The sequence below is a fragment of the Dromiciops gliroides genome, chromosome 2, assembly GCF_019393635.1.
Source record: "Dromiciops gliroides isolate mDroGli1 chromosome 2, mDroGli1.pri, whole genome shotgun sequence".
NCBI lineage: Eukaryota > Metazoa > Chordata > Mammalia > Microbiotheria > Microbiotheriidae > Dromiciops > Dromiciops gliroides.
The window spans coordinates 222308032-222330791 of record NC_057862.1 but is presented as its reverse complement, the minus strand read 5'-3'; the positions used below and the strand labels follow the sequence as shown (position 1 = coordinate 222330791).

The window sequence follows — 22760 nt, the reverse complement described above, 5'->3', positions numbered from 1 at the left end:
TAGGTTGGCATTCAAGGTGATTCCTGATCTGGTCTTAAACCTCAAGCTGAGGAGACTCATAGAATATGATTTCTACAAGTATAAAATTACTTTCAACTTTCTACCTACACCATAAATCTTTTCTGAAGAATCCTTGATGAGTGCTTATTAGTGCTTTGTTTAGACACCTTTAGTGGTGATGAGCTTCACAGTCTCATAAAGCAGTTGATTGTATTTATGGTGAGCAATAACTGTTAGAAATTTTCTTATATTAAAGTGAAACTTGCCCTCCCTGTAATTCCAGTCTTCTTCCAAATGAATTTCCTTTAAGTGTGGTAAAGATGGTATAGATATCAACGACTTCATCTATATTCATCTTCATTTTTTGATATATTAACAAAGACTGTGTACTTAGACATTATGCTTACTGATTTTGAATTAGCATGAATAACCCAAATCATCAAGAGTATCTAATGGAAGTATAGCTCCCTTTCCCCCTCATATAAAGCCTGTATAGTAATGGGATACATAATAGATTTTTTTTTTAAACAGGGCAATGAGGGTTAAGTGATTTGCCCAGGGTCCCACAGCTAGTAAGTGTCAAGTGTCTGAGGTCGGATTTGAACTCAGGTCCTTCTCAATCCAGGGCCAGTGCTTTATCTGCTGCTCCACCTAGCTGCCCCCTATCTAAAAGATTTTTGAGTCTGTAAGACTGGATTTGAATTTTACCTAAGACAATAGATTTGCCCATTCTGGGCAACTCAGTCTCTCCAAAAGCCTAAGTTTTCTCCTCTGTAAAATGAAGATAATACCTATAATACTTACTTGTAGTACTTTATTGAGCATCAAATGAAACAAAGTATTGAAAACATTTTTACAAACCTCAAAGTGTCATATAAATGTTAGTTAATATTGTTCTGTTCCTCCATAATCCTGAAAACTTCTTATTTGAAAAGGACAAATTATGTCATTCCCAGAAAACCATGGGTTCTTTGATTACAGTGGCAAAACTTGCATTCTTGCCAAGCATATAGATTTTTTTTTTTAAAGTCCAAAGAACTGGATTCAATTGAGTTGGAGTCTTATCACTAAACCTTGATGACCAAAATTAGTCAACACATACTTTTTATTGTGTAAGACACTTAGAATTTTGCAAAACTTGCAACTCCAACTTGCTAGGTTCTTTACACTATTCATTATTCTGAGAATTTAAAATATTTCAAATTTCCCCGGGGGAAACAAACCTAGTCAAGGATATTTATGCTGATGTTTGTCAATTAAAAAAAAAAAGATAACATATGGTTGGGTTTTTTTGTAATCTTAATGTATTTTATTTGTGAATTTAAAAACATTCACATACAAAACAAGGTCTAAACTCCATGAGGACAGGGATTCTATTTTATATAAAACATGTATCTTTCTGGGAATCTAGGTGGAGCAGTGGATAAAGCACCAGCCCTGGATTCAGGAAGACCTGAATTCAAATCCAGCCTCAGACACTTGACACTAGCTGTGTGACCCTGGGCAAATCACTTAACCCTCATTGCCTCGCCAAAAAAACAAACAAACAAAATATGTATCTTTCCTAGTACCTACTACCCTGATCTTCTCACAGAAAGCACCACATAAATTTTGGCTGAATTAAATTAAATTCATTACTCCTTACCTTTAACAGCTCTACAATGTATCACATTCTCCATTCTTTTTTAAACTTGTGGAAGACAAAATTGTGTAAATAGTAATTATTAGTCACTTTCATTTAGGTCACTCCTTGTTAGAATTACCCTTAATGTCATCTACATTAACTTCTCTCCTAATTGCCAGACCTGTATTTTGAGTTTCTTGCTACACATAGGATTGTAAACCTAGAACTGGAAGAGACCTCTGAAGCCACTCATCACCATAAATGTCTCCTTAGCACCTCAGATTCATCATGTCCAAAGCAAAACTTATTTAACCTTTCCCGGGGAAAAATTATTCCTTCCCTCAATTTTCCTTTTTCTATTGAAAACATTTCCCAAGATACTCAGGTTACATTTCTCTCTTTTTTTCTAATCTCTCTCTGTTTTCCTCTCTCTCTTTCCTCCCCCCTTTCTCTTCCTCTCCCCTGCTTAAGAACCTCCAATGGTTTCTTATTGCCTGCCACATTAAAAGTCTAAATTCAGCTGGGAATTTAAAGATCTAGCTACATTTCTTTGTTTCCCATCTTTATCCCCTTTCCTTACACTATGCTCCCACAAAAATCTGTCAAATAATTAACCAATAATTATTTTTTTTTTACTGCCTATTATGTATCAGATACTATATTCTATGTGCTGATGATAAAGAGGTAAAACAAAAGTTCTTTCCTTTATCAGGGTAATATCACATATACACATATGAGTATATGCAAAATATATACAATAAATAAAAGACAATTTCGGGAACAGGGAGTTGTGGTGCTCAAGTCCCTGCCCCTGGAGTGTTTATTTGAAAGCCCAGCCTAAACATATTGGGGGGTGGGGGGTGCTCAACAAAGTTGGAGTGACTCATAACAAGGTTAGCCAATGGGAGGCAAAACACTGTAACACAGTAGAAAGAGAGCACCCATTCTGGTGACAAGATTGGATTGAAATCCCTCCTATGCTATTTATAGCTTCTATGACCTTGGCCAAGTCACTTGCACTTCCTGGGCTTCAGGTTTCCTTAGTTGTAAAATGAGGGGGTTGGATTGGATGATCTCTGAGGTCACTTTCAGCCTTAGAGCTATGATTTTTTTTTTTTTTCGGCCACAGAAACTCTTGAAGACTGTTTACTAAGGCATGAAGGGATTGGGGACTTCCAACAGTGAATGGAATAGATAACATCAATCTTTTGAAGTAAGCACTTTGTACTTCTCACCTGCATTTGTATTCAAATTTGTATAATTGTTGATTGTCTCTTTGGTGAGGGCAGAGCCCTTGTTTTATTTTCTTTGTCTCTTTTTCACTGCCTAGTAGATAAGTAGATGTTGAGTAAATGTTTGCTAAACTGAAATTCATTTGAAACTCAAGAGTCACCATAGGATTACATAAACAAAGCAAAATGGGGAGGGGGGGCGGACAATCAATTCTGGAATGCTAGGACTTGCTTTCAAACATTGCCTGTAGTTATCCATACTGTGTGGGTGGCTTTGGTCAATTCACTTAATGTCTCTGGGCTCAAGGTTTCATCAAATGTAAAATGAGGATTCCACACAGAATCACCTGGAATAAATTTTAGAGATTATCTAGTCCAATCTTATTTTATAGATGAGGAAGTGGAAGCCCAGAGTTTGAGTAAGTGACTTGTCCAGTGTTGCACAGTTGGTAATTGACAGAACCAGGACTTGGAAATAGGCCTTTTCAATCCAAGTTCAACTCTTTATTTAAAAAAAATCACTACCATTGTACTTTGTTTTTCAGTAAAAACAAAAACAAAAAAACAATCTCCTTAAAAATTTCTTCCTTTATGTTCATAAAATTAGAAGGAATTCTAGAGGTCATTTATTCTAATTTTCTCATTTTACAGATGGGTAAATTGAAGTCTAGAGCATAAATGCCTTTTCTATATAATGACACAGAAGTTTAGGTTACAACAGAGGTTTCCTAGTTATTGGTTCATTGTACACTCTACCTACTACAACTCACTGCCTGCTCACATTCTTTAATTATTAATTTCTTGAGAAAAGCCTAGCAGGTCCATAGGCAAATGTAGCCATGGCTTAGTATGACATCCTTGGATTTGCAGTTGAGAAAGAAAGAATTGGCCCATAGTAGATACTTTATAAATGGGTGGTGCCGGGAGGGGCTGCTTAGAGGTGCAGACTTCTCTCCAGGGAGTTGAGTCTTGGGCCTCAGTATAGTCCATCTGTTCTCAGCTCCAGTTACTAGTCCAACTCCCCTTCTCTTATGTCTTCTATTAAAAGTCAAAGCCAAGGGTTCAGCTCGGGTAATTAACAGCCATAAGTATTCAAGAATTTCAAAGACAAAGTGGGATTAACTCGCTGATATCCAGGATGAAGTCATACTTCATCAAAGAGATCTAGTCAATGGGAGGACAAGGGTCTGGCCTGGGTTAACCTTGTTGACACAACATTAACCTCAATAAAAAATGAAACTTGTCAAGAGACTCTTAACTTATTAAAAAGACATGAGAGCTTCAGGAAACCCTTACTGAGATTCTTTTGGGTCTACTCTTTATAGATTCACAAATACACAGGCATAAAAATACTTCCTGAAAAATCTAACCATGGGTACAAAGTGGGAAAGTTTATAAAACCCTGGTGAGTAATGTCCAAATGGGAGAAGGTTCTAAATGTTTCAGTTTTATGGAATTCTCCCATACAGGTTTTTAAGAATTAGGATATTGTCCCAAGACAGCCATAGGGGGAAAATATTAAGAAGCCAAAAATAAATCAGATAGATAAATGAATTAATTGTAGCCATCTTTGTAGCAGTGAAGACATGAGAAATATTTCTTTTGGCAGGAATGCCCCCTACTACTCTGTGCTCCCTCTGGTTGTATCCCTTATGCATAACCAAAGGTCAATGCAAAGTTGCCAAAAATGTTTTTCATATCATATTACTCCTCAACCCACAAAAGTATGTTCCTGGCACATACTGATTTCTTTGACTTGTCTAGATTAGTCTCTTCCATCTCAAAGCAAGATTTAGAATCAGAAAGGGAGAAGAGAAATTCACAAAGAGCAAACATTTTTATAAGTAAACAAACAAAACCACAGATTCAAATTTCACTTTATTGTTATTGTTTTCTTTAAATATAAACATGATTCCTTTCTTTTTCCAATTAGGGAATGGATTACTGGGGGAAAGTGTTGGGATTTCTTAGAATGGGGAGAAGAGATTACTATCTGCTGGAATGGTTTAAGGAAGTCTTGCCAAAAGGCATGAAGATAATCTAGTTGACCTTTCCAAGTCCCTTCCAGGTCTAGCATTCTTGATTTCAAAAGCCAGTTTAGCAAACAATTAACTGATTGCCTCATATATGCAAAGCTTAGTGAAGTAGGGCTACTATAAAAAACTATAACAATGAATAAGGGGTGGTACCTTTTGCCAGTAAGAGCTGATCAATCAGTGGATCAATCAACAGACATTTATTGAGGTCACATAAAACTAAAACACAGCTTCATTCTCCAGAACTTGGCAGTGAAAGTATACATGCAATCTTAACAAAAGGCCCAAAGGGTAACCAGATTCATATAGTGTTTGGTGTCTTGGTGGGGCTTTTTTGGGGGTGGGAAGGTTAAGAAGTGACTTGCCCAGGGTCACACAGCTAGTAAGCGTCAAGTGCCTAAGGCCAAATTTGAACTCAGGTCCTCCTGAATCCAGGGCCAGTGCTTTATCCACTGTGCCACCTAGCTGCCAGATTCATATAGTTTTAATGGAAGTCATGAACCTATTGGAAGTCTTTCAAAACATACAGAAGATACCTGGTCAGTCTCAGTCAACATAAAAGATTTGTACTGTATGCCCTAGGGGATTGATGATCCTTAGGATTTAAGTAGAACATAAAGAAATATATTTTTAATTATGTTCGTATAATGTAAAACATAACAAGATTGTGAGCTTCTTGAGAGCAGGGACCATTTCTTAATTTGGAGTGGTGGGGTAGAAAGAGATTGTGATCTAGTGAATTGGCTTCTGAGTCCTATTTTTCTCCTTTGTAAATTAAGGGAGTTGGACAAGATAACTCCTAAGTCCCCTTCCAGTTACACATCTTACCACTTAATGGTTTCTTCTATATCCCTCATAACATGACATGGTTATATAGTATAAGGCTAAACGATATTTGGTGAATTGAGCTGAATTTCAGTTCAAGGAATGTGATTAAATGGAAAAAGCCCCAAACTAGGTGCCAAAAAAACTGTTTTTAAGTCTATGCATTGTCATTGGATAGTCATGTAACCGTTCAAGTATTTTACCCCTGGGGGTCCCTTACCATGTTGGAAACTGAACATGTCTATTCCTTCCTTCTTCCAAGCACCTCTTCTTCCTGACATACATGTTTTATGATCCTTCTCTTAGTTATGTAGTCTTTTGAGACCATGAGGACATCTTTAACTTATTCTCCATCTTTTTCCATCCAAGCAGTTCTAGTATCTTGTCAATGTGAACAAAATAATAAAGAATTATCCTTTCATTCTCTCTGTAACACCTTGTCCAAGCTTTCAATACCTCTTGTATGGAATGTGTTAATAACCTCCTAACTGCTCTCTCTACAACTCCCTTTCCCCTACTTTAAACCCTTTGTAAAGCAGGGGTTCTTAACCCTTTGGGGTCCTTGGATCCCTTTGGTTGTCTGGTGAAACCTATGCACTCTTTCTCAGAGTAATATTTTACATGCGTAAAATAAATACACAGAATTACAAAAGGAAACAAATTATATTGGAAAAGTCATCAATATATATATATATTTTAAGCTGGGTTATGAGCATTGATATAGAGCATTGCTAGATTGTTATTCTTCCTATGTTTCTGATCATCTCAATCCAGTACTCAAAAACAATCAAACTTGTTACTGGCTCTACCTTTTTGTTGTTTGGTAAATTAACCTAGATTACTTATCCAGGGAGTTCCTCCACAGATGTAGCTTCAACCTAACTTCTCTTTAAGAAGCCTTCCCTTCTCATAATTGCCTGTTGAAATTCTGAGTCATTTTTAGTGCCCAGTTAAAACCTTTTTTCATTCCTTAAACTGGATAGGAATCCTTTCTCCTCTGAACTCCTCTTTTTCGTCTCCTGGCATTTTTGTATATTTATATTACCCTGTAGTTATGCATATAAATGCATCTCTACTTATTAGTAATCCCCTCGAGCAGTGGTATCAAATAAATAGAAATGGGACCACTAAACAGCAAATAAGGATCCTAGCATACTGCATATTGATTTAGAAAACCATGTATTAATATTATCAATGTTCTATTATATTTTTTTTGTCAAATATTTCCCAATTACATTTTAATCTGATTCAGATGGCATTGTGGAGTGTTGTGGACCATGTGTTTGACATTTCTACCCTTGAGGGCAGGGACCCATGTCTTACTCATCTTTGGTTACCCGATAAAACCTAGCCCAGTGCTGTGAGCATAGTAGGTCTTGATCTAGATATTTGTTGAACTAATTCACATTGATGGTTAGACTGGATGATATTTAAGATCCCTTCAACTCAGACATTCCACAATTTGTATTATCTTCATGTATTGCCAGTTAGTGATCAAACATTTATTAAGCTCTCAAGTTTATGTTCTAATGCAGAGGAGAACATGTCAATAACTAAGATAGGTAGAAGTAATATACAGTATAAATGGAAGGTAATCCCAAAAGAGGAGAGATAAATTGGTGACAGAACTGGAAAAACCCTCCTGTAGAAAGTGGAATTGGAGCTGAGTACTAAAGGAAACCAAGGGAACTAAGAGGGAAAATAAAGAGGATGGATTGGAGTGGGGGAGAAACCAATTTGAAGATGATAGTTCAGGCAAGAGGTGATGAGGGCCCTTAACTTATGGTTCCATATGGAACAATATGTTATAGAACTTATTTCCATAACCTATGGTTATGAAAGTGATGATTCTGATCAGGGAAGGTAGAAATGTCATTATCTGGCAATAGATTGGACATCTGGGATGAGTGAGAGTAAGGAGTTGAGGATGACACTGAGGTTGCAAACCTGGATGATTGAAAGATGGGTGTTGATATTCTTAGGGACTTGTGGCATCAATATCTCTGCACCTTAAGCCAAGAAAAAGGCTCAAAAGGGGTGAATTCCTGAATGTTATATATTGATCAGATTGCTCTCATAATATAATATGATAATGCTGCCCAGAGCATGCTCAAAGAGAGACCTGGTCTTCCTGGAATGCAGGCCAGTAATTGCAGGATGATGCCAATAGCAAGCCTTCTAACATTATACAAGTTTAGAATGCTGCAGAGAATGTGTGCATAGAAACGTTGCGTTTTATAGCAGAATTTGGAGAACTGATTGTGGAGTCTTTGAAGTAAATGGGCTGCTATTTCTGACATTTTTCAGACTCCTCTAAGCTGCTGTAGCTAATGAGTCCTGTTACTCATATATCTGATGAGCCCAGGGATGTAATAAGTCTCTGAAAATTTTGCCAGCCTAACCTTCAACTTCTCATTTTCAGAAGACTGCAGGTGTAATGGTTTTTATTGATGCAGTGCTAGGCATTTGGCACTTGGGTTAAATTTTAACTGTTGGATATTAGTGACTTAAACACTTTCATTCACAACAGGAACACTGAACAAGGAAGTGAACATCTTCATAAGAGTTACTCCTCCACCTGTTGGCCATCATCTCCTTTTGATTCAATCAAGGCTATGGATAACTGAGTTAGTCAGAGATGTGAGTGGCATATGCCACTTTCTTTTGCTGTATCAAGATACATCTAAAGAATTCAGTGGCTAGTGTAGTGATGAACATTCTTTAACCAAGGAAACTGTACAGGTTTGGAATTCAGGGCAAGCTGCTCCTCTCTCTTACCTTCAAACATACAGCAGGGAGCAACTTTCAGATGTTCTAATAATGTATATACTAGTCTGTGTCATTGGTGGCTAGAAGTAAAAGCTGATTTTCTGATCTGGAACATATCTCTTAAGTAAAAGATAGCATCCTTTGCAATAGTAAGGAAATCAGAGTGAATAAACACAGTTCACAGTCATTTAGCTATGCCAGCATATTCTACAATTATCTAAATGACTAAAGAAACATCATAATTTTAATTTTATGGCTAATAGCCTATAGGTACAAACAAAAAGATACCTGTTAAGTAGAACTTTTCTCTAAATTTAAAAAATATTGTCATGGATATTAAGCCAAATCATTTCAATTAAATTTTTTATTTTATTTTAATTATTATTATTATTATTATTTTTTTGGTGAGGCAATTGGGGTTAAGTGACTTGCCCAGGGTCACAAAGCTAGTAAGTGTCTGAGGCCGGATTTGAACTCAGGTACTCCTGAATCCAGGGCCGGTGCTTATCCACTGTGCCATCTAGCTGCCCCTTAATTAAATTTGAAATGTATTTGTTTTATTCCCACTTTGTGCCAAGTTCAGTGCTAGGGCCTTGGAGATTCAAAGACAAACGCTTACAAGGAGCTGCTATTTATTTTAGAGTGACAATATATATATATACAGATAAGTAAATATAAAATGTTTATGATAAATACATTTGAAATTCATTTCTGAGAAAAGCACATTAGCAATTGGAGGGAGATATTTGGAAAGGCCTACATTAATAGAAAATGACATGCACTTAAGATAGCAGTTGTGGGGGGACTATAGTATTAAAATTCTTAGCTTATAAGAGATGTGTTTTGGAAACTGCAGGGTATTTAATTCATCCTACTTATAAAGATGCATTGCTCAATCAATCCATTACCCATGACCCTTGCTAGGTGAGGGTTTGGTACAGTCTTGAGATGAAAAAACTGCCAGGTTGCCAAAAATACACAGGAGCATACACACACACACACACACACACACACACACACACACACATACACATACATACACAAACCTATGTATATACATATATAGATTTGTCATTAGTTTTCTCCATACTTCAGTATCTTGATGTGTCTAACTTCACTTAGAATTTGATAGGCTAAAGTTGTATAATACTAGATCTATACTACTTGGTATTAGGCTTCAGTTTCTCTTAATAATCCTTCCAGCTTGGAATACGAGACCTACGTATTGTGTTTAGGATTCATCCAGGGTCTTTAATATTTAGGTTAAGTGGATTTTGTGTGGCCATGGACAAGCCTCTCCTCTCTCAACTTCCGTAGTCTCACCTCTCTTTTAGAGCTGCTGTGAGTATCAAATGTGATAATATGTAAACATTTTATAAACTTTAAATAGAGCTGTATAAATGCTATTATTATTCATTGTTGCTGAAATATCCCATTTTTTTGTACATACATAGAAACTAATCTCTGTAAAGAGAGGAACTTTGTTCTTTTTCCGTCACCTTAGAAGATATGATTCTGAGGGGCACCTCCACTCAAAGGTGGTTTGCTTTCCAACTGATTATTATACACAATTCTAACTATAAACTAGAAGCAAACACACAAGTACATACATGCATGTACTTGTCCCTTGGGTATTCACAACCTGCAGAATTCATTGGATGTGAATTAAAGACCTATAACATCATCTAATAATGTTTATCTCATGGAGATATGTATCATCCTGATAATGTGATTTCTATCCTTGGAGAAACAAGAAATTTGATTTTACTCCTTCCATAAAAGCTATTTTTAGTGTGTGTGTGTATGAGAGAGAGAGAGAGAGAGAGAGAGAGAGAGAGAGAGAGAGAGAGAGAAAGAGAGAGAGAGAGAGAGAGAAAGCTAATATGGTAAGATATTATAAGGTTAGCATTTTACTTCAAATACCATGGTGAAACCAAATCCTGCTTTAGGACACATAAAGAAGTTAGAATTTCTTTAGTCTTGCTCCTAGAAACAAAACTGAATGAACCAGTTCATTAAAATTCACCCATATTTCAGACAGGCTCCAGAGGTGAGCTTTAAGACTATCCTCAAAGAGGCTGACTGGGGAGGATGGAAATTGGGACAGGACAGTCTGATACAAGTCTTTTCTTTTTTTTTTTTGTGAGGCAATTAGGGTTAAGTGACTTGCCCAGGGTCACACAGCTAGTAAGTGTTAAGTGTATGAGGCCGGATTTGAACTCAGGTACTCCTGACTCCAGGGCCGGTGCTCTATCCACTGAGCCACCTAGCCGCTCTGATACAAGTCATTTTTAAAGGCTGGGAGAACATTCTAGCTATCAAGATGGAATGATTCTCCCGAGTCCCCGGATTATGGTGCTAATATATTTGTTTTGTAATAATGCTTTTGGAGAAACCCTACAATTAACCAGTTAATGGATGAAATGGTTGTCTTTATTTGTCCTAGAAATAAGAACATTTTAAATCAACCTAAGATCTATGTGGAATATGTGGGCAGCTCTTAAAATTAATTCAAGTATTCTAAGGAGAGCAGGAATAATAAATAAGTCCTGCTTAGATGTTTCAGAAGATATAATGTATTCTGGAAACAGGGCATCAGCTTCATAAACATCATTGAACATTTGGTTAGCGCCCACCGGCATTATAGAGTTGCTCAGAAAGTAAGTTTACAAGGTTAATTGCTATTACTGTGTGTATAGTACAATCATTTTGTTAGCACAATATTTTTCTCTGTCGTGTAGAAACAGTGGTAAAGTGGATCATTTGCAATCACTGGTGGCCTTACTGTACCTATAATTTAAAAGAGGTGCTTTCTATTTTACCCATAATTTTAAAAGGGGTCTTTCGTAGATACAATTCTAGGGTTTGTTTTTTTCTGTTTTTGTTTTTCCTAAGCATGTAGTGTGTCTAGCTGGCATCCACCTACATACTAACAGATTAATCAACCTAATGCAGAGTCATTGTCATCCTCCTTACCTGATCAAAAATCTTCAATTTCTCTCTTGCTTAATGAGTAAAGTTTTTGTTCAGCCTGATATTCAAGCCTAAAACCTTTCATGCATGAATTAATGAGACATGATGCCTTCTGAACATATTATAGGCTTTCCTTCCTCTGTCTTTTCTTCATACTGCTCCCTATGCCTAGGACACATCTCCCATCCTCACTGACACCCTAAGCCAAATGCTAGATTTTCAGTGTGAGCATGTATACCTCAGAAATGGGCAAATCCTTCAAATCAGGCCTTGAATTTATTGTTTTATTGATTGCCCAGGCTTGTGATATAGAGAATGTTAATAATGTATATTAAACTTAAGTGTGTCCTGTGTACATTTAAAGAGCCTGTTATACATTTACCAGCACACCTCGGCTTTAAGGCCTAAGTAGACAGTCACCTCTTTCATGAATCTTTCCCTTCTCTCCCAGCAGGAAATGTCTTTTTTCTATATGTTCATACTTTTCTTGTATGCTTCCTTATGTGTTATTATAGCTTCTCTACATGTCTTATTTTGTCTAATAGATTATAAGCTTGTTGAAGGCAGGCACTCTACTATATTTATCTTATTTTCTCCAGTATCTAATCCAATTATACATGACTATAAATTTGATGTCATTAGTGTGAGAAACTCTTGATATGGGAACTCCCCACTCATACAGATCTGAAACTTATCTATCAGGGCCACCAACAGCACTGAGAACTTAAGGAATTAGATGTTTGCATGTGTTAGAGGAAGGGTAAGAACACATCCTTACTGTTGGATCATAGAATCCTAATTTTAGAATTGACATTGACCTTAGCAGCCATAGAGTCTAACCTCCCTCATCTTGAATAGAGCATAGTGAATAAAGTGCTGAATTTAGAGTCTGGAAGACCTGAGTTCAAATCCTGACTCAGGACACTATCAGTGTGACCCTGAGTAAATCACTTAACTCCTCTGTGCCTCTGTTTCTACATTTTTAAAAATAGGAATGATCCTAAAACCTGCCTAGATAAGATAAAATGTAATATACTTTGTAAACCTTAAAGTGCTAGTTATCATCATTATACTACTTTATGTTACATCATATCATATATCATATTATCATTAAATTACAGAAGCTCAGGCACAGAGAGCTTGCAGAACTTGCTTAGGGTCATATAGCTAAGAAGAGATTTGAACTGATGTCCACCTCATTCCAAGTCTTGGTGCCCTATCTACTATAACACATTGCTTCTCATATTAGATGCTTAATAAATCTTGAGTAGTTTTCTAATTGATACTCTGCCATCATTCCTGAAGCATATCACATATCTGTGATACCTGTTGGCTTCTGAAAACATAATCCACTTATAATATTGAACAAATTGGTGATCAAATTATGCAGTAGAAACATACTTTGTGTTTTAAAATAAAAAACATGCATGACTTATACTTTTAGGAGCAACGTGACAAGTTGAGTGAAACTATTTAAACCAAGGATATAATCCTGTCAAGATGGGGTAGTGAGAGATAAACTAAGAGCAGCTCTCTCCTCCCCATCTCAAATAACTCCTGGGTCCCCAAATGAAGAGAACCCAGCAATGCAGAAACATGGAAGGGGAATGAACTTGCCACAATATAATTCTTTTTTTTTTTTTTAAAGTGAGGCAATTGGGGTTAAATGACTTGCCCAGGGTCACACAGCTAGTAAGTGTTAAGTGTCTGAGGCCGGATTTGAACTCAGGTACTCCTGACTCCAGAGCCCGTGCTCTATCCACTGCGCCACCTAGCTGCCCCCATGATATAATTCTTATAGGAAAAACAAAATAATTGAGGAACTTCTCACCATTCTATTCCTTCTTGAACTTCCATTCCCAGTTCCTTTCCTATCTCATAATATAAGCCGTTGTCCAAGGTGTCACTGTGATCCTTGTGACTGCTTTGCGTTTAGAAAAAAAACCCAAAAACTTTTTGAGTAAACTCATTTGCAATCTCTCGAGTGAGTCCCCTTTTTCCAAGGTGAAAGTCCCCATGGATTTAGAGGCTCTCATCCTGGCTCGCTTCAACATCAGCAGTGGCACAAGCAGTCCTATTACCTTCCTGGCTTTTGCAGTTTGGGGAACTGACATTTGGTGTTAACCCCTTAAGTGTATGGGAGTGGGAGGAGGTGTGGGCCAAACACTCTGGGTGAGGTTTGTTGTTCAGTCATTTCAGTCATGTCTAATTCTTTTTGACCCCATTTGGGGTTTACTTGGCAAAGATACTGGAGTGATTTGCCATTTCCTTCTCCAGCTCTGGTTGAAGTTAAGAGGCTTATAAATCAGACCAGTCTGGAGGTGCAAAGGAAGAAAGAAAGGATGGTGCTGTAAAAGGAATATGGAGCACATGGGATGGTGAATTTAGGAAAGTGGAGGAGGAAAGAGACAAGGAAATCATACTTTGACTAGAATTATTTAATTCGCATCAGGAGGAATGAGGTGGCCAGAAAAATTGAGAGGGACTCAAAGGGACCTGAGTTCAAAACAGTCTTAGGTAACCCTATTCCAGTTTATTACCCTTATTCTCTGAAGAAAACAAGCTTTGTCCAACCCTGAATGTCTGAGCAAAAAGAAAACAGGCCACAAGTTCTCTGGGGAAGGGACAGGGCCTTCTGAAATTTAAAAAAAAAAAAAAAGGATTGGGTAGTAAACACATAACAAAGATTGAAGAGAAAAAAAAAGCTGAGTGATTAGGACCAACAAAAAGGGACAGGGGAGAAACGAACAACTATCTATATATCTGCATCTATTTTTAAAGAGCCATGTCACTGCATATGTACTTTACAACAAAGAAAATCGAGCCAAAATCCCCTGAAGGAAGATGAACATAGCACAATGTAGTCTCCAAGGCCCCTTTAAACAACCGTGGAGTAAAACTCCTAAGAACTTTCAGAATGTTTCAGAAGATCAATCAAAGAATTAAGTGGAAAAAAATAAAAAATACATGAAGAAATTAATGCTGTTAAGGAAGAAAAAAGCAAGTATATGCAGATATAGGAGGGTTTAGGATGGACAGACACTGGAACAGTAGATTCTATGAAAAAGAGGACAATAAATGGAATACAAAAATCAGAGGTAGAAGGAAAAATAATGGAACAAAGTTAAAAATCAAGATTGTTGAATCCTGTTGACAGTAGTACAAAATAAAAATATTGATCTTGAAGGTAGAAAATTTAAGACATTATAAAAAAAGAAATCCTAAGTATCCATATCCTAAAAAACATGGCCTAGAAATATTGGAAGAAAGTAAAGTAGAGCTTTAACACTCCCCTGGAAGTATTTCTAGAATTTCTGGGAGACAAATCACTATGGTACAAACCCAAGAAATCCAAAGTTTAATTTATAAAGACTCATCTTAGTAATTTCAAAATTACATTATCAAAAAAATATATAGCTAGCAAGGAAGTAAACACTTCCAATTCTAAGATCCAGTAGCATGGGCTTATTCTTTGGTTATGAGAGAATCAAGAGAAAATTAGAAAATGTATTATGAAGAACAAAGATGATTCACTCCAAAATAACACATTTGGTAAAACTATTATTTTTTTTTTAAAGTCTTCATTAAAAGAGAAGACTTTGAATCATTCCTTTAAAATAAACCCTTAGGTGAGTAGGGTTTTAAAAATGTAAACTGACCAAGAATCAGGAAGTTAAATCCTGCCAGGTAATAATGAAAGACTGGAAAATAAAATGTTTATTTTCATTTGGCTAGGGCTAGACAAGGACATGAATGTCAGATAAGGGGAGTCACTAGTTATATAATTTTAAAAAATAAAATTGTACAGACAGACTTACGTAGAGTAGCTTACAAAAGGTGGGGTCTCACCAAGTCTGGAAATCCTTTGGGGGCTTCTCACAATATCCCTTTACATGATTTATATTACATATCCTCAAACCAAGCCAACTGTCTGGATGCAGTTGTTTTAGTTATTGGGGATACTTGCATATTTTGTGGTTTGGGCCATTCTAGAGAGCTTGCTAGAGAGTGCTTACCTATGTAAATTTAATGCCAACAGGAGAAAGTAATATAATGAGGTCACCCAAAAGCCATTTCTTACAATAACCCTCTTTAGCTGCTCCCTTCTCAATCTACCCTTTGGTCTGAGATTAGCACTCATTGTTAATCCCAAATTAGTATCTTCTTTTTTTGGGGGTGGGGTAGGCAATGAAGGTTAAGTGACTTGCCCAGGGTCACACAGCTAGGAAGTGTCAAGTGTCTGGGGCCATATTTGAACTCAGGTCCTCCTGAATTCAGGGCTGGTGCTTTATCCACTGTGCCACCAGCTGCCCCGAAATTAATATCTTTAATATCTTTTATGGAAAGGGTACAGGGTAGTAGTGGTGGTTCATATTGGCCTCCAGAAATGCTTCTGATTTCTTCTGGTACTATTGCTAATTCAACACCACCCCACCCCCACCCCCACCACCTTCCAGACTAACTCTTGTGTGACAATCACCAGGTTTAATGGTAAAAGGACTGTATCAGGTCCACAGGCATTTGTATCACGTCCAGAATGATGTCACTAATATCATGATATATTAGAGCACTGTAGGGTGCTGGTTAAGGAAAACCATGGTTTTGGGGGGAATGTCATTGTCACACTAATGGTTAAATCAAGTTCTTCCTGGGCTTTGTGAATTAGTTCATCCTGAGAAGTAGAGAGTTGTAAAATGACCTGGTATACCTATGAGGTTTACTATAAATGAAAGAATAGATGAATGAATGAATAAAATACTCATTTATTAAGCACTCACTCTATGTAAAGCACTGTGCTGAATACAAGGGATGCATACAGAATTTGTTTTCAAAGGGCTCACACCCCAGCAGAGACAACACATATGGAAGGTTTCAGGGGTAAGTCAGATGGAGAGGTACCATGGTTCTTAAGAGTACCGTTGCAAAGCTTAAGGTAATTTCTCTTTCTTCATGCTATTTTCTCCAGTAAAACTATTAATTTCTAATGTGGAACAATTTAATAGTACCAAGAAAGCTCTATGCTAATTTGACTGATTTTTTTCAAAATAAAAATTTTCCCTTCTTATGTTACATTGTTTGTAGATTTGGGATTGCATAGTGAGCATGCAAAGCTCATCACAAAGCATTTAGGTGTCTTCAATAGTGAGAGGAATTAATTGTGAAAGGAGGGGAAGACTATTATAATAGCAGTGAATTGTTGTGTGACCTTTAGGTCTGAATGTTTACCTATTGATTTTTCCTAGGTGTGCCTCTGCTCTGCTTCATTCTGGGTAAAGGTCTGAGATTTTTGAAATGATCATTTCATCAATTATAAGTTTCCATTATTCAAAAATGCTTGACCCATGGTCTAACAGGTGGAAAAATTTCTTTTTCCAAGGGAAGGAGCAGTGTAATGGGGAATGGATTTCACTACTTTTTTTGCAGAATTGTTTTTCTTACTTTCCCAGAAAATTACGTCCACCAGGAACTCATTTAAAATTTTAATTTGCCACTGAGAGCACTGCAGTAGGTGGCCCTCTGGCATTTTCCCTGTGCTTGTTGGGTTGCTGATTTCATCAGCATGAACTCCTTTACCAGGATCAACGTGAGGTCATGAGCAATAAGTAAGGCATATTTATAGGACCAGGTGGTTCTACTTCAAGCAACCAAGTCCACTGCTTACAATTAAGAGAGGGTGCAAGTATTTTCAAGTTAAGCTATCAGCAAGTCTTGGAAGTAGTTTTTAGTTGTAGCACAATACATGGCAGCTGTAAATAGGTTATAATAGCAAGGTTTGTATTTCTAGGAGACAACTCACCATGATTCAAAACCAGTATTCAATCGGAAGAGTTATGGAAATTTATTAGAGGCCTAATAAGGAGAGCAGACAGCAAGAATGGAGAGAGCTTATCACTTCAAAATGTATTGGGCAGGTTAAATATATTGTTATTCTCTTCTGGTCTTGTCTCTCATTTGATTTTTGTTCCTACGTAGGAATGGTACATAGATACGCTCTTTAAAAAAACTGACAAAAGTATATCAATCTCAAAGAAATAGGGAGAACAAACATACAAACATTTCCTTTTATACCTCAAGGAGCATGATCCCCTCTATACTTACTACCTCAGCTTGGGGAGGGAGAGGGGAGGGAGGATTAGGTTCATAACTTTATCTCAAGTACTACATAGCATTAGTCTCACCAAGTTCATATCCAAAACTTCTCCTAGGTTGGAGTCCCCTCAAGGCATCACTGCTGGTCTGACTGTAACATCTAATCTGTATTCTTAGACTTTCAGATCCCCATGGCTTGTGCTCCATGGCCAGAAACTTCACTTCTTTCAACTAGAACTGAACAAGAATGACCAAAAAGAACTTTTTTTTTTGGGGGGGGGGCTATTACATGGTCCAAGGGGAGATTGAGGAGTAAGAAAATGACCCTCAGGCTCTCCCTTGAATGCTTCAAAAACCAGGTATATGCTTAATGGTAGTGACAATGTAAAATATTTCAAGCAAATATCAGATCTAACACAAGTATGAAAATCTCTCCATATTGTACCAAGTTCAGTTTTCTCATCCCTTTTGGGATGTTCTTTTTATATTGGCTTTCTGTAAGGGATGGTAAGAACAGCATTTAATAACAGAGGAAAGAAAAGGTCATGCTTTGAAAGGTATTTTGATTTTATATATCTGTGTCGTTTAAATGTATAGTGATAATACAGTTGCTAATACAGAAACAAATTACAGAATTCCCTCAAGATGGTCTATAGGAGGGAGGGTGGCACTTATTTTTCTGGGGAAAAAATGTTGACTCATCTTATGTGACTAGAGTATGTAGCTATTTACTGTGTTGAAAAGACTTTGTGCTCACATAGAAACCCTGTTATACTCAGACATTCAAACTCCTCAAGGCTCCTTTTACTTCTTTACCAAAACCAAATTAGTTCTGATATAAAGAAATGGTATAGAGGGCAGCTAGGTGGTGCAGTGGATAAAGTACCGGCCCTGGATTCAGTAGGACCTGAGTTCAAATGCAACCTCAGACACTTGACTCAGACTAGACTCAGACCCTGGGCAAGTCACTGAACCCTCATTGCCCTGCCCACCCAAAAAACGTATTTCTTTAGTATGAGTGTATCTTTTCAGTAGGAGAATTCAGGATTACAGCATCTATGAAATTATGCATAAAATCACTAAAGTCTTTTCTTTGGTAGTAGTTTCATTGTGGTGGTGGTGGAAGGTAGGATTAATTAAATAGGAGTCTGATTTGGATTCATAGACATAGCTCCTAATATAGTAACCATTGGACGAAAAAGTCCTTTAAATAATTAGGGAATAGAAAAGTGCTTTAGTATCATATAAAGTGGGAAGGTAGGTAGCATAGTAGAGTTCCAGGCCTGGAGTCAGCAAAACCTAAGTTCAAATATGTCCTCAGATATTTACTAGCTGAATGACCCTAGGCAAATCACTTAATTTTCTTTGCCTCAGTTTCCTCATCTGTAAAATGAATTGGAGAAGGAAATGGTAAACCACTCCAGTATCTTTGCCAAGAAAACCCCAAAGGGGACACCATTGAAATGACTGAATGAGATCATATAAATATAGGTCAGTATTAAGTAAAATGAAAATTAACTCAATTGAACACCTAGTTGCATAAAGTGGTTGACTTAAAACATCTTCCAATAATAAATCATATCATAGTCTTGCTTTGAGAGAGAGAGAGAGCAATAAAATACATTTGCCATTCTAAGAGCTCAGACCAGAACAGGGATATAACTCTAAGACAATGTGTTTCTGTCACGTAGAAGGTAAGTAATTACAGTCAGTAGAGAGTTTAAGGATAAACTCCTATACCTAATGATTTCCATTCCTTATAGTATTGGGAGAGACAGAAATATTCATAGAGACAGATAAGGTACATGTGGGGGGAGCAGAATAAAAATAGAATGTGCTTAAGAAAATGTGCTCCAGATGCTAAAATATCTGAATTCTTCAAAATATCAATTCCAACCAGGGAAACTTTGAACTAACTTCACAATAATTTAATCACATGAAAATCATCTCATTTTCATTATAATTTACAATAAACCCATCAAGTTTCTTTGTTGTTAAAAATCTTGCCTCTTTTTGGTGGAGTCATGAACACATGACTTTAAAAAAATAGAAACAAATCTCGGGAACAATAGAGAAGAGAATCTTGTTGTTGTTTTTTTCACTCTCTTGCTTTCTCTCCCTCTCCTGGATGGTCAGATCAAAAGGGAAAAACAAAACACCTCAAAATGGGCTACATCTCCAACCAAGTATGAGGAAGTTCCATTACTGGAAAACTGCAGTTTCTTTATAAATTAATTCTAATTTTATAAGGAACTAAACAGATTCATCACATTTAAACAGAAGCATTTAGGAAAAAAAAAACAAGAAAAAATAACTGCCATAATTCATTGATTCATACAATTAAAAAATAGTCAAAACTATAGCTAACTTTCCTGTGATTCATTTTGTGTTACAACTGTCTCTACTAAATAGGAAGGAAGAACCAAAGAGATAGTCTGATAGTCTTTCTCTTGCATCCCATGTTCCCAACACTAAATTGAGGGAATTTTGGGGGGAGAAAAAGAGTCTTTGAGACATTTAAACTCTGTTTTTCTTGTTGTGGTTTTGTTGATTAATCATGTCCAACTCTTCATGACCTTATTTGGGGTTTTCTGGGCAAATGTATTGGATTGGTTTGCCATTTCCTTCTCTAGCTCATTTTACAGATGAGGAAACTGAGGCAAATGGGGTTAAATGACTTGCCCAGAGTCACATGACTAGTGTCAAAAGCCAAATTTGAACTCAGGTCCTTCTGACTTTAGAGCTGACCGCTATTTACTGCCCCTGTTTACAGCATTTTATCTTCTAAAATCTTTTACTAGTATTTTGGGTTTGCCACTTGCTATTTTCTCCTCCCAGGCTCAGCAGTGGCAAAGAAAGAAAGAAGGAAGGAAGGAAAGAAAGAAAGAAAAAGAAGGAAAGAAAGAGAGGAAAAATGAAGGACGAAATGTTAAAGTACTATGGGTAGGAGGGAATGTTAACACCTTAATTTGTCTCCTAGGCCCTTGTTTTAACTGATTTGCATAGTAACTCTATAGTTATAGAGCCTGCTACTCCTGTTTAGTTTAAAGCAGCTGAAGCACTGTGTGCCAGAGGGAATTCTTCCTGTCAATCTGAATTTCCTTTTTAATCTAACAAGCTAAGTCCTTGGACATCCTAGGGATACTTTTGCTCCTGAGTGAAATGACCAAGAAGCATAAAGACTTCTCAGGGCACTGGATTATAGGAGTATATATCTGCCCATTCTGGAATTGGGGGAGGGGATAGAAAATATTGCTTCGTTATTATTTTTTCTCCAAAGCTCAATTGGCATTATTTTAGGCTCCAATCACTGCAATCAGTTATGCTGGGCTCTTTTTGGAATACTGAAGCCATGAGACAGACATGGAATTTCTAATGCTACTGTCCATTTACATAAAAGTAGGGAGATGGACTCTCAATGCTTGATTATAATGCAGTTTCCTAGGTGTTTCTTAGGCACCCAGGTACTAGCAGGTAAGGGAGTGGTGGTTGAAATGGGGTCATCTTCCAAGTATGAGAAGTCTCATAGGGCTTCACAATAAGGGGTCTTTAATACAGTTTACAATACTTGACCTCAAACTAAGGCTTACTTCTCAGATGCAGCCTTTATAGTTATTAAGATTGCCTGCTTATCTAGGGGCCATTCTGATAAGCTTCCTAGAGAGCTAAGTAAATTTAACATCAGGAGGAGGGATTTATAAAACAGGATCATTCAGTCAGTGTTTCCTTGAGTAACTTTATACTTGCTCCCTCCACAAAGAGGCAAGACTGTGAGTTTGGGTACAGCAAACAAGAAGAGAACAGTCTTTGAGCATCATGACGTGAGCTCAGAAAAGCAGGAAGGTGTAAAATGGGGGTCTTGTAATAAGTGTGCTGTGGGATATGGACCTATCAGGAAGTCAGCTTCCACAAGAAGGTGTCCTGCATCTTAGTACTAACTTCTTTGAATTGAAGAAGTGTTTGGGTCTCTGGGAAAGCATGGCTCATAGAAGATTGAACAGGGGTCAGGAAGGTATGATATGATATCAAAAGGGATAAGTAATGAAGAGGAAAAGAAAACAAAGAACAGGATTCTTCCCTGTGCATCCTGCTGCATCCATTAAAGATTAGTATTCCTGGGAATAGATTATATAGAATTTTAGAAAGAGATAAAGAGTAAGAAAGGGAATGGAATGAAAAGAATACTTTTTTTTTTTTGGAAAGGCATGTTACGATTTCATATAACTAAAATAAAAGATGAAATGAGGTAGAAGGGAGGATGAGCTGCCTAATACTTTTATCTAACCTGGGAAAGGTCAAAACAAGTAAAAGAGAATAACAATAAACATAAACTCAAGAAGCTATAGAAAATGTGTCAGACAATTAGAGTAAGCAAATCAAACTGCAGCCAATAAGCACTGACTTAAAGAGGAGGTAAATTCATATATACATATTTATATACCTACATATGTATTTCTGTATACAAATGGTATCTATTTTATGGAAGAAAAAATGAGATTACAAATTAAAACCCATGAGGTGACTAGGTTAAGTTCTCCCCATGACAAAATACAGAGATGAATAAGAAAACAAATAAAAAAACCCTAAAAATTTGCTGCATACAGGAATTACATTTAAAACATGTAGGAATGCAGAGGGAAAAAATAGGTATTAGAACAAAATCTATTATGCTTCAGGCAATTTTATAAGCAAAAGTTTCCAATGTCTCAGGTAAGGTAATGATAAAAATTACTAAAGTCAAAAGAGACAAACAGGTAATTGACCTTATACTTAAAAGAGCAAACATATTGTACTTACTGCATATGTTATCATGATCACCATGATGATTCAATAACAATAAATGTATATACCACACAGAATATGGTAGCTAAGTTCTTAATTAATAGAGCTCACCATGCTCTGAAAATGTTCATAGCAGGTTCACTGTAAGTTGCTTTCATACAAGCCTGCTGAAGTAGATGTTACAAACAGAATTATATTGTATTCTGTACTATGAATGATTCATTATTCTGTATTGTTACAAAATTAATTTTTGAACATCTTCTACATAAGTTGTGCCAAACTCAAAAAGAAATGGATCCTTGCAGGTCAAATATTGACTTGGAAAACCACAAATTAACATTATCTATGTTGTATTTGTGTGTGTGTGTGTGTGTGTATGCGCATGCATGCGCACGTGAGCATAAATTTTGTTAAACATTTCCCAATTGC

The 22760-nt window shown here is 36.7% G+C and overlaps 1 protein-coding gene across 5 annotated transcripts in view; it reads left to right on the top strand.

Annotated features, from left to right (window-relative positions):
- Positions 1-22760, top strand: part of FLRT2 (fibronectin leucine rich transmembrane protein 2) — a 127993-nt gene that overhangs the window by 20094 nt on the left and 85139 nt on the right. For 2 of the 5 annotated variants that reach the window (XM_043986495.1, XM_043986493.1), the window contains exon 2: positions 2754-2837. The exons of the other annotated variants lie outside the window; for them this stretch is intronic. The gene's annotated coding sequence lies outside the window, so the exon portion shown is untranslated. The remainder of the gene's footprint in view (positions 1-2753; positions 2838-22760) is intronic. 5 annotated transcript variants of the gene reach the window in all.